Below are 11,427 nucleotides of genomic sequence, written 5' to 3' on the forward strand. Positions count from 1 at the left end.
CTGGGGAGGCTGAGGATCCGTCTCAGAAGGCGGCTGGGAGCAGAGGATGGTGTGTTAGCATTGGTGCCACCATGTAAACGCAATGATTTTGAGAATGTGGCCGAAGCCATCCGTTAATCCTGGATCCACAGTTCATGCTACTGCCAGGGCCACAGGGTTAATGTCACAACCACCAGCTACTGCCTAATAAATGTCCCATAAATTCTCCTGTGCCACCAGGTGAACTCAAGTGCATGGCTAACTGACTGTAGGTCCCCTAGGTCCTGTAGGTCCCATGACTGGCTGCCAACAGGATGCGCACGGAGCACGTGATGTGCCCCTAGGTGGGATACTTTGCCAACAACGATCTGTGCCTCTTGCAGATGCTCATATTAGACAGAGTCTCCCAACACAGGAGAGAAGAAAGATGCCATAAAGACCAAAAGAGGAGCCGAGAACCGTCACACATTTTTAGGCCGACATGTATGTCTTAGCAGAAGGCTTCTAGAAGTGGGTTCTTGGCATAAAGGATTGACTCAAATGATGGAAACTTCGAAGGGAATTTCAGTCTTTTGGGGGAGACATTTGGGGTCTGAGAGGCCCTTTGAAGCTCTCCTTAAGTCATAACCACTATTCCTAGGAACCAGCAGGCAGGACCTCAGTTTCAGAATTTGGAAGCCCTGCAACTATCTGTGGCTTCAGAAGACTCTGACTGTCCTGCTAAGTTTGTTCTATCACGAGTGTCTGAAGGCTTTTTTCGTGAAGTTTGGCTGGTGCTGGTGGACTTTCGAAAAAGAATAATTGTAATTGTAATCATGTGTGTATGTGTGGGTGTAAGCGTGTGAGACAGGAGCTAGTGAAGAGTAGAAGTCTTAGACCCCCCCCCCCCCCGAACTAGTGTTGGAGGTGGTTGTGAGTCACCTGATGTGGCTTCTGGAAACCCAACTCCAGTCTCCCACGGGAGCAACACACCCTTTCTCCCTTTCTCCTCCCCCTCTGCCCCTTCCCATGGCAACTCCCCTGGTCTCAATTCTTGGGGCTGAGAACAGTTCCCCAATAAGCCTGCCTTTAATATATTCTAATCTGGCTTAAATTGGCTCATTTCACCACAGCAGAGGACAAGTAAGCTACCAACACCCTTTTCCTTAGCCCCACTGTCTGCTCCCTGAGCCATCGCAACACCCACATTCTTTTGGCTAGAAACCATGGTAAATTTGGGTAAAGTTTAAGTCAATTCATAATATGATGAGATAGGCCAGCTATTCGTAGCCATCTACTTCCTCAAGTCCACCCGTAACACAGAGAGAAGCCACCTTTGGGGTTGGCCTTCCTGGCTCTTTTCTTAGCATTCTGTGGCTTTTGGATGCAAATTGTAGGGTTTTTCCAAGCTGGTATTACTAAATAAGGAACTTTACCACTCGAGGTACCCATAGGAACCAAATAGGACATTCAAGCAAGAGCAGAACCCCAAGGCACTCCCAAGGGATGGTTTACAAAGTGGCAGTTAGGGAAAGGCATCCCAGAAAGGACAAAGCACCTACACAGGGCCGGTGACACAGAATTGCTACTCAGCCCTAGGCCCATAGAGTAGAGACCAGGAGAGTCAGTGGGGCCTAGATGCCAGGCAGAGGTGTGAGTTTAACAGACCACCCTGAGAGAAGTGTGCAGCCAGCCCAAGGTAAGTCCACAGGGAGAAGTCTGGAAATCCCTGTCTCCCCTCCAGACTGCTGAGGTTCCTATTTAACCAAACCAGCCTTCCAGGTGGGGTGGACCACAGAGCTGGAGTTGCAGAGGGAATTATATGGCACACGGAGTAAACATAAAGTGTGCTGTGAATGGATAGAAGACCAGATGGAATCAAACTAAGGGCCATACAATTCCTCGCAATCAGGGTCTGTTAGACCTCAGCAGATCTCTAATAACGCACTCAGTACTTCTAGAAAGACCTCCTCCAGCTTTGGCCTTGTGACTGACTGTCAAAGTCTGAATGGCTATGAATTGTGCCAATGAAGAAGCCTTCCATTTTCTCCTGTATTCTGAATGTTCTCGCATCTGAGTATTCTGGCATGTGGCAACTTCCCACCCACAGTCTGGCTATGTAGGAGATCTCAGGCAAACAGCCATTTGGGTCCTACCAGAGAGCTCTGGGAACAGGCTTTGAGGTTCTCCTGTCTCCAGTGTACTCTTAGAAAAGGGAACAGAGAGAAAAGAAGGAGGGGGAGTAGGAGGAAGAGGAGGAAGAAGAGAGACCAAAGTGTCTAGATTATATAGGGAAGAGCCTTTGGGGGAAGGGCAGCCCCTGGGCTGGAAAGTTCACGGTTTGGGGCAGGGAATGCCAGGTGGGATGCCCTGAGTGATGCTGGGAGAACCTGGAGGGCAGGTCTGCTTTGATATGTAAAATATGCACCTCAGACCCTTGTACCAGAGTCTGAACCAAACAGGAGTTACTGAAAATACTCTCTGTGGCTGGAGAGATGGTTTATGTGAGGGACACAGTAAAGAAGCAACCCAAACGGCTGCAGTTGTATTGTGGATAAGAAAGAGGGAGCAGGGGTTGGGGATTTAGCTCAGTGGTAGAGCACTTGCCTAGCAAGCGCAAGGCCCTGGGTTCAGTCCCCAGCTCCGGAAGGAAAAAAAAAAAAAAAAAGAGGGAGCATCCAGAGGGAACTGGAAGATTCCAGAGCCAAGAGAAAAAGATCGGACATGCCAGGGCTAGGGAGGGCAGGAGGGTGTGAAGAAGTCACTCAGGTTATAAGGAGGATGAATAGCTGCAGGGAAGGAAACCTGTGAACTGGAGCAGGAGGAGGTGAGAAGGGCCAGGGTGTTAGTGTGGGCTTTGATCTAGAACCAGGACTTGTGACTAGGGACTGAGGGAGCCTGGAGGACAGCATGGGCCAGCATGACATGCAAACCACAGGTATTGATCAATAGAAAGCTCCTTTGGCCAGAGGCAAGGAAATGGCTCCTTTTGGTGGACAGAAAAGCTGTTTCACAGTTCCTGAGGAATGCTGGCTTTTATTTAACCAGCAGACATCCTTCTACAGTTCAGTGTGAGCTAAGTGAGCCAAGACTGCCATTTATGGACGCATGTGCTTCCTGAGACCTAACAATGGCTCAGTGGTTAAGAGCATATGTTGTTCTTCCATAGGACTTCCCTTGCCAGACAGCTCACAATTCTCTTGGTCCAGGGGATTCAATACCCTAACCTCCGTGAGCACACACACAGTTGCACACACAGACACACACACACACACACACACAGAGAGAGACAAATAAGTATAAAACATAAAATAAAACAGAACACTCCACATTACATTCTTTTTTACGCACAGAACTGACACTGAATGGGTTTCTCAGGGAGTGCGTTTATGTGCAGGTGGGAGCGTGTGCCTATGGAAAGAGAGATAGAGGGCTAAAGGTCTAAAAGCAGGAGAGAGGGTGATGGGAAAGAAAGAACTACAGAAAGGGTGTGATTGCTCTGTGAGTGTGTGTGTGTGTCTGTGTGTGTGTGTGTGTGTGTGTGTGTGTGTGTGTGTGTGTTTAAGCCAAGGATATGTTTTGTAGAGTGAGGTATGGGAGGGGTGCCTCTGTGGACTCATGCCAAGACAGCCCTTCCCTCTGAGGTACCATCCATACAATGGGTATAATGTAGACTAGAGTTCATTTAGGGTGTGGGAAAGGGAGTTGAGAAGGGAGGAGAGACAGACAGACAGACAGAGACAGAGACACACCGAGAGAGAGAGAGAGAGAGAGAGAGAGAGAGAGAGAGAGAGAGAGAGAGCCAGGAACACATGGAGACGGAGGGTGGAGGGGGTAAGGGAGAGAGGAGAAGGGAGTCAGAGAGAGAGAGAGAGAGAGAGAGAGAGAAGGGGCTAGAGAGAGTGAGGAGGGGGCAAGCAGCCCCCCCCTTTTTTTTTGTTCTTTTTTTCGGAGCTGGGGACCGAACCCAGGGCCTTGCGCTTCCTAGGTAAGCGCTCTACCACTGAGCTAAATCCCCAGCCCCGCAAGCAGCCCCTTTTACAGTGAGTCAGGTATACCTGGCTGTTGCCAGGTAGTTGTGGGCGGAGCTTAGATGAAATGCCAACAAGTGATTGTATCTGGAGCCAAAATATTCATCTACAGAAAAAGAGAAAGCAAACAAACATAAAAACATTTTTAAGGCACTTTCTGTTTAACGAGGACAATACTATTGTTCCCAGCCACCTGACTCTGGTCGTGAGGCGCTCTCTGAGGGGTTTCTGCACAGAGATCTCGCTGTTCCATGGAGTCGGTGGTGACAGCAAGGTTGGAATGCAACGGGAAATTCAGGACAAAAATTAAAACAAGAGACTCCATTAAACTAACAGCAGCTTTAAAAAGTCCCCACTAGTCGCGTCGTCTTCCGTCGTCGTCAACGGTTTTTACACACCTCTCTTTTCTAATGTTTTATATAACTCACTTCGTCTGAGGGAAACCCTGGGCTGAGAACAGATAAGATTTGCAGATCACTTGGAATTGAGTCAAGATGTTATCAGCGTGCTACAGAAAGCCGTCTCAGCACCGCGCCATCTCTATCAAGTATATCAAACTGTCGGCCCTGGCTGACTAGCGGTCCCCAAAAAACACGCGCTTACCGATTAAATGTCAAATAAGCAGAAGGTTCATAGGGGGCAGAGGTAAGGAGGCTCAGACCAGCAGTTATCACTTACTGGGACTCCAGAGGCACAGTCGCAGCCTGGGGACAGCCTGGAGGGAGTTTACAGTCAATCTCACCAGCTCTTTCCTTCCTGTTTGTTTGTTTAAGATGGTGGTCCCACGTAACCCAGGTTCGCTTCAAACTCATCTCTGATCTTCCCTAACTCCTGTCTCCTAAGTACTGGGATTACAGCTAGTGACACCTCGCACAGCATTGGCCTCCTCCCTTCAAAAAATACATTTAATGTGTGTGTGTGTGTGTGTACCCAGGGAACATGTGTAGAAGAGGACGAGTTGTGGAGTTGGTCTCCTCCTCTTTTTGTAGGCCCCAAGGATAGAACTCAGGTTGTCAAGTTTGATGCCATGGCTCAAACTATGGTATAACTACAGCTCTGAGGCTCTTGGCGGTGGGGCGGGGCCAGCATGGAGGTGCACAGAGCGGGGTGCGTGGGCACAGAGGCGGTGGGGTGGGCGGAGAGGGCCATGCTTTCTAGAGGGTGTGTGCATTTCTCTTTCCGGCTGGTGTTTTCGATGTGGTAAGCACATCCCTTTTATGGAAAGCCCTGGAGAGGAAACCTGGCACTTCCTGTTCTTACCAATGCTGCTGCAAAAGGCAAATACTAAGCCAAGAAAAAAGGGGGGGAAAGGGAGGAAGTGGAACGCTCTGGCTAGGTCAGGATGCCAGGCTCCAGAAGACCACATCTGGCTTTCTTCCAAGAGATGGAGAGGAAAAGGCACCATTCCTATGTCATATCCTCAGGTCAATCCGGAACCAGAAGAGAATTTCTCCACCTTGAAAAGCAGCCGAATGGACAGCACCGTTGACGATCCTAAGGATGAAGATATACATAAAGAGTGGGACTGTCAAAGAACTCTGTGCAGCCTCCGTGTGCCCCTTCACCCTTTCCATTCCACCTCCAACGCCCTGCAGAGATGGAAAGAATCATTTTAATATTAGATTCTGCTTCTCATCCCTGGAAGGAAGCACCTCTGCTTCCATGAACTATTTCGTAGGATTTAGCAGGACAGCATCCTCATCTCTGGGTGCAAGTCCACGGGTGCTGCTGACGGGTGACGAGATATTTAGATTATTTTTTATATAGTATATATTAGAGTTTATTCAGGGCATGGGGAAGGGAGTTAAGAGTAATAAGGCAGAGAAGGAGAGAGAGAGAGAGAGAGAGAGAGAGAGAGAGAGAGAGGAAGAAGGAGGGAGAGGAGGAGGAAGGGAAGAAGGAGGAGGGGAACGGGGGAAGGGGGAGGGGAGAAGAAGCGTAATAGAGGCTGGCCATAAGCACGTGGAGAGAAGGGAGGAAGGGAATGGGAAGAGAAGGGACAACGGGGGAAGAAGGTAAGAACAGGAGAGAACAAGAGAACGAGAACTAGACGTTTGTTTTTATCAAGAGAACCAAGCCAAATAACTTTCTTTCTCACAGCACTGTCATCCTTGTCCCTTCCAGAGGAACCTGACTGTGTCTAGCATTTCTCTGATATTTTATTCTTCAGAACCCACCTCTTTCCCCTCTAACATGTTGGTGGGCCACATGCCTCGTCCCTGCTCCCCTCTTAACACCGTGGGAGACCGTTCACCCTCGGGTCACTGCTCCTAACATTTTGAGTGTTTGAAGAAGCTTCACGTTTGCTTTCAAGCCAACCCTGGTTTTCTTGAATGCGATTTCAAGTAATATCAACTTCCTCCAGTTCCTGTTTGAGGGAGTAGAGCATTCTTTCTCTGAAGAGAGACAGCAACATGAAAATCCTGCTTCTATCTTAATGCTCGATTGAAGAAGAAAACATCCTCTAGATTTCTAGCTTTTCACAAATGTCTGCTTTGCCTTCCTGTCCCCTCACCCAGGCACACTGAGGTTTTACCTCTCTCTTTTTTAAGGGGTTTCCCCCCCTAAACAGGGTTTTTCTGTGTAGTCTTGGCTGTCCTGAACTTACTCTGTAGACCAGGCTGGCTTTAAATACAGAGATCCACCAGCCTCTGCTCTGAGTGCTGGAATTAAAGGAGTGCACCATCATGCCTGGCTACGGGGATTTAATATTTTTGATTAAGATTTTTTTTAAGATTTATTTATTTATTTTGTATATGAGTACACTGTAGCTGTCTTCAGACACACCAGAAGAGGGCGTCAGATCCCATTACAGATGGTTGTGAGCCACCATGTGGTTGCTGGAATTTGAACTCAGGACCTCTGGAAGAGCAGTCGGTGCTCTTAACCACTGAGCCATCTCTCCAGCCCTTGATTAAGATTTTAATATTTGTGCATTAATTGATTGATTAAGAGTGTGTGTGTGTGAGTGTGTGTGTGTGTGTGTGTGTGTGTGTGTGCGTGTGTGAGTGTTTGAATGCTCTGTAGGTGTAAGTGCCCACAGAGGCTAGAATAAATCCTTGGATCTCCTGCAGCTAGAGTTACAAGCAGTTCTGAGCCTCCTGACTTGGGTGCCAAGAACCCACTTCTGATCCTGCAGAAGACCAGGATGAACTCTTTGTATGAGCCTTCCCACCAACCCCTGCAGTTTTGTTTCTAAAGATGTCCTCCTCCTCCCCTCTCCTCTTCTCCTCCTCCTCTTCTCCCTCCTCTTTTTTTTTTTTAAACCAGAAATATCAGCTATATTTAATTAACTTCTGGACCAACTTTAATGGAAGTTTGTCAAATGCTCTCTAATATCCATTAGTTCTCAGTGTATAGCAAACCAACATGATGTGACCCAAGGGTTCCTTCAGTTAAAGCACTGGCTCTGATATCTAATATTACCCATCAGATATCTAATAGTTGACAGGAATGGGACAGACATCTCCATCTTTACACTGTGCCTGTCTCCTTTGCTGACTTAACCTTTGTGTCTGATTTTCCTTGTTCTGTAGACTGATCCTTCACAGGAGCTGGTGAGCTGTCACTCCTCCTCTGTCCTTGTGATCTGTCAGCAACTGCAGCCCAACTGTCTAAAGCTGTCCAAGATAAGCTCCAGGCGGGTGTGGGTGCGCGTGCTTTGTGGTGTGGGAAACTGCTCTGGGTAGGCAGAACCCAGAGATGCTGGACTGCGTTTACCCAGCACTGCTGCTGTCCTGTGCTGGGTCCTTAGCTGTGTGTGTGTGTGTGTGTGTGTGTGTGTGTGTGTGTGTGTGTGTGTGTGTGTGTGTGAATGTAGAGAGGTCTTCGGTGGGAGACTTAGGCAGTGTGGCTGGGTAGGCAAGGGCCTTCTCCATGTTCCCTACAACAGTTCTTGCTGACAGAGACAGTCCTTGGCTCCAAACTATTTACTGATTGTTCATTGTGGAAAATGGGTACATTCTACCTTCTGGACCAGAGATTGAATACCTTTTGCAGGGAGGAATGCCCAAGAAGGGAAGCTTATTGGCTAAACCCTCAAGGCCTCCAGATGCCTCATTAGCATGAAGAACTCTGTTCTGAGTTATGTGACCACAGATCTCATTTCTTATGTGGGAAGTGTGGCCCATGTTCCAGGCCAGGAATCCAGTAGGGAGGAAGGAGACCCCTGCCTTCTCAAGTGGGTACTTGGGTACTGGGGTCTCAGACCCCTCAACCTTACCAAGTTTCTTGGCATGGTCCATTGTCCCACAGACCAGAAAGATGGCTTAGCAGTTAAGAGCACTGGCTCCTTGTCCAGAGTACATGGGTTCAATTCCCAGTTACCCACCCAGGGTAACTCCAAACTGTCTGTAACTCCAGTTCCAGAGAATCCAAAGCCCACTTCTCCATGTTTGTAAGCACCAGAAATGCACATGACAAACATGTAGGCAAGACACCCACACCCATAAAATAAGGGGAAGGGTGAGGGGAAAGGCCCAAACGGAGCTGCCTGGCCAGAATGTTTATGCAGGAAGATGGTGTCAGCTGCACGGGAAACCTAGTGACCTTGGGACAGTGCGTCTGCCTATAAACTACTAGCCAGGATGTTTGCAGGCAAAGGTTGAAGATCTTTTGAATCTGTCAGTGCCCCGTGGAAAATTTCCAGCTATTAAATCAAATCATTCCAGCAAACCAAATGTCCTTGTCAGAGAGTAGCCTGGTCTATTTAGCTTCCACTCATGAGCTAAGGTCCGGCTCGAGCAGTCTGTACACCTGTGGTGCTTGGTGCCCTTAGTACTGCTTCTACACCCTGTCTCTGAAACACACTTACTCTCTCTTTTCTCATATGCAGATGTTCTGTGCTCTTGTGAGTTCGTGATTTTGCCTTTAGGCTGGCTCGATTTTCCAGTGTGGAAATGCAGGCTACCTTTGTTTTTATTTCTCTCTCTCTCTCTCTCTCTCTCTCTCTCTCTGTGTGTGTGTGTGTGTGTGTGTGTGTGTTCCTGTGTATGCTTGGAGACCACTTTCCCCTCTTAATATTTAAAGGGTAATTTTATTATTATTGCTGTTATTGTTGTTGTTTGTGTATGTGGTGTGCACATGACTGCAGCCATGATGTTTGAACCTGGTAAACAGCTTTCAGGATTCAGCTCTCTCTGTTCACTATGGGCTCTGGGAATCAACCATCACACTTGAGTAGCATGCGCTTTTACCTGTAAGCCTTTACCTTTTTTTTTTTTTTTTTTAAGGCAAGGTCTCACACTGAACCCAGCCATCCTCCTGCATCCACCTCCTTAGCACAAGTTTCATGGGAATATACTACTATGCCTGCCTTTGATGTAAGGGCTGGAGATCCAAACCGAGGCCCTCAGATTTGCTGGACCAGCACTTTAACCCTCGAGCGATTTCTCCATCCCTGGCTTTTGTTTTTGGGACAGGATCTGTCTTCGTTACGGTTTCTATTATTGTGATAAAACACCATGACCAATAGCAACATAGGGAGGACAGGGTTTATTTCCGTTCATACTTCCAGACTACGGTCTATAACTTTGGGAAGGCAGGACAGGAACTCAAGCGGGGCGGGAGCCTGGAGGCAGGAGCTGATGCAGAAGCCATGGAGGGTGCTGCTTATTGCCTTGCTTCAAGTAGTTTGCTCAGCCTTTCTTCTCACAGCACCTTGGGACCACCAACCCAAGGACAGTACCACACCCCACAGTGGGCTTGGCCCCACCACATTATTACCAATCAAGAAAATGCACCACAGGTTTCAAATCTGCTGGGGGAACTTTATCAATGGAGGCTCCTTTTCCTCAAATGACTCTAGCTTGTGTCAAGTTGACAAATAACCAACCAGGACGGTATCTCACACTTTAGCTCAGGATAGTCTGGAATTAATATAGCCTTGACAGACAGCAATTTTCCTGCCTCAGCTCGCTGGATGCTGGGATACAGGTCTGGCCACCACACCTGGCTAGTCTTACTGTCTGTGCTCACCACTTTTATCTTCTTGTACATAACGGGAGCTTCCAGGTGTGTCGGAACACCTCGATGATCTTGCTTCTCAAACTTCCTAAGAGTTTTACCTAGCTCAAATGAAACTGGATCCTGCTGAAAAGTTCGGTGAACTTGAGACCCTACCCTTCTAGGGTTGGGCCCTACCCTTCTATGGGAGTTCCAGGATCAACCTGTGACAGAATGACCAGGATGGAATGCAGAGAGAATCTTTTATGAGCGACACTTGTCAATAGAAAAACTGACCGCCAATGAGCTGAGGCAGGAAAGAGGAGGCGGGACACCGGCTGAAAAGCTGACAGCCAATGAGCTGAGGCAGGAAAGAGGAGGAGGGACACTGGCAGGAAGAGAGAGGATTCTGGGAAGTAGTGAGCGACTAGAAGGAGCCTCATGGAGAGACACTGAAGGAGAGATTTGAGAGAGACACTAAGGAAGAAGGAGGATGGGACTGAAGGAGAGGTAGCTAACCATGTGGAAGACATAGAATAGTTTGAATGGGTCAATAAGTTGTGAGCTAGTCTGAGAATGAGCCAACGGCATTTAATAATAAATAGTCTTAGAGTCGTCACTCCAGGACTAAGGGGCTGGGAGGAGAGAAACGGATCTTTATTATATTTTATTACAACGGAACCCCTATCTTAAGTAGCTCCCAGATGGACTGGAATTCCCCTTCTCCAGCTCCCAAATCAACAGACACCAAGTGGAGAGGACAGGGCTACAGAAAGATTAGAAGTTTCTGAGCATGACCAAGGATACTCCCCAGAGAACTGCCCACAGATTTCCTGGTGTCTATCAAGTGGTGTTTTAGAGAAACAGCTTTGTCAGCAGCCCATTCTCGGGTCCCCAAACCTGGCAGCCACATGTAGCTCAGGGTCTTCTGTGATTTCAGCATCATGAGCCTGAAGGGCATCAACCTTTAGGACCGAGCATCCGTTATTTTGCCTTATTTTATGTGTGAACACACAGAAACCCTTGATTCCTTGCCCTTCAGTGTTTGCCAAGGAGGAAGCAGCTACTCATCCGCTCAGGAAAACATCTACAATCCCCCTGGCTCTATGTCGGGTGCTGCTTAACTCCGGGGATGCATACAGTTTGGGTTTGGGGCTTTGCTTGTTTGTTTCTTATCGGCTTATAAATCCTCTCTCCTCGTTGGCATCTCTAGTCCCTGCCCTGCTCGACTCTCCTCAGCATCCTTGAGAGCTGAGAACTGACTAGTGCCGTCTGTCATATGTGGGCAGCAGCGGGGAGGGCCTGTGTAGTAATATCTCCCCTCTTCCGTCCCTTGAGATTTCTTAATCAGTGAAGTCCCAAGAGAGGAGTCAGTTTCTGTTCCTGAGTGATGTATCTGTGCGTTTGCTTAGTAATGTAGCACAGTTGCCTCTTTTTATTTTCAGTTCCAAAGCTGGGTGACACAGAATACCAAACTGTCACAGATTTAGTCATC

Source organism: Rattus norvegicus, chromosome 11, assembly GCF_021556685.1.
Source record: "Rattus norvegicus strain SHRSP/BbbUtx chromosome 11, alternate assembly SHRSP_T2T, whole genome shotgun sequence".
NCBI lineage: Eukaryota > Metazoa > Chordata > Mammalia > Rodentia > Muridae > Rattus > Rattus norvegicus.